At 45.8% G+C, this 1,582-nt stretch overlaps 1 protein-coding gene across 1 annotated transcript in view; it reads left to right on the top strand.

Moving 5' to 3' along the window:
• Positions 1-1,582, top strand: part of LOC105533558 (maltase-glucoamylase, intestinal-like) — a 73,428-nt gene that overhangs the window by 17,638 nt on the left and 54,208 nt on the right. The window lies entirely within an intron of this gene.

Below are 1,582 nucleotides of genomic sequence, written 5' to 3' on the forward strand. Positions count from 1 at the left end.
AGAGGCCGTTTTGTCTCTTTTTATTAAATATCTCCTTCCATAGCATAGATGCTCAAAGAAGGGTGATGCACATAATTACTTAAGGCCCACAAGTGATTAGACAATGTGCAAAACACACACAGAGGTGTGGGACCCAACCCTTGTGAGTCTAAGCAGTGCAAGCACATTTAGAAATGAGGCAGCAATGAAGAGCTCCTTGCCGCATAGTTTCATTGCTAGTATGATTCCCAAAGACTCAGCTGGGAAGCCAGGGTCTTCTAGGGCAGCTCTGGGGTGGTGGTCTCTTGCTGGGACCCTGAGAAGTCAGACCCTGATTCTTGGGGTATAATCAAAGGAGGTATTTCCTTCGTTTCTAACCAGGCTGCTTCTTCTGACTTTCTGAGGAGAACATAGTTGAGGGCTGGCAATACAGCAAAGGGGTAGAAGCAGGGAAACAAGAAGCAGAGCATGTGCTGGCCCCTTTCATCCAAGGGGACTGCAGTAAGATTAGGTGAAAACTGGAAAAGGATGTGCAATTTTGTTCCTTCTCTTCTCAGTCCGTTGGAGCCCAAGTCCCCTCCACTGCCCCAGGCTCCCCTTCCTGTTGCTAGTCTGGATCTGCCCTTAGGGTGGTAACATGTTAAGGCTCTGCTATGTGCTTCCCAGCCAGGCCTTCCCTAGAAAGAGTGGCCAGCTTTCTTTAAGTGAGACTGGCCTTTGTCCTGAGTGTACATGTTGAGTCTCTCATTCAGTAACAGAAGATATCTTTGATCGAAGAGGGAAAGACAAAAGAAATCGTGGAGAAAACTCTATAGAAAAAGATGAAGTTGGGCCAAGCACTGTGGCTCCCACCTGTAATCCCAGCACTTTTGGGAGGTCAAGGTGGGCGGTTCACAAGGTCAGGAGAGCAAGACCATCCTAGCTAAGATGGTGAAACCCTGTCTTCACTAAAAATACAAAAAGAATAGCTGCTGTAGTGGAGATCACCTGTAGTCCCAGCTACTCAGGAGGATGAGGCAGGACAATCATTTGAACCTGGGAGGCGGAGGTTGCAGTGAGCTGAGATTGTGCCACTGAACTCCAGCCTGGGTGATAGAAGGAGCCTTTGTCTCAAGAAAAAGAAAAAGAGAGAGATGAAATTTTTGATGTTTAATTAAAAAATGAAGATGAATCTCATAGTTAGGATTAATGAAGAAGTATCACCTTCCCAAGTTTGGGTACTTATTACTGGTTCTAGAGCACAGCCTGGCAAACTACGGCCTACAAGAAAATGTGGTTGTTAGCTGATTTGCATATAAAGTTTTATTGGAACACAGTCATGCATATTCGCTAGTTCTCAACAATAACAGCTAATTACCTGTAAAGTAGTAGCTCTCAAATGAGAAGATTTTGCCTCCCAGGGGACATTTGGCAGTGCCTGTGATATTTTTTGTTGGCACAACAGGGTGGGGGTGAGGAGGCGATGCTGTGGACATCTGAGGATTTTGCTAAATATCAAAAGGCACAGATAGCCCCATCACCAGAGAAGTGTCTGGCCCCAAATCTCAATAGTGCTGAGACTGAAAAGCCCTGCTCTAGATGACAACATGTAGGATGGAAGGAT

This window comes from Mandrillus leucophaeus, unplaced genomic scaffold, assembly GCF_000951045.1.
Source record: "Mandrillus leucophaeus isolate KB7577 unplaced genomic scaffold, Mleu.le_1.0 Scaffold1260, whole genome shotgun sequence".
NCBI lineage: Eukaryota > Metazoa > Chordata > Mammalia > Primates > Cercopithecidae > Mandrillus > Mandrillus leucophaeus.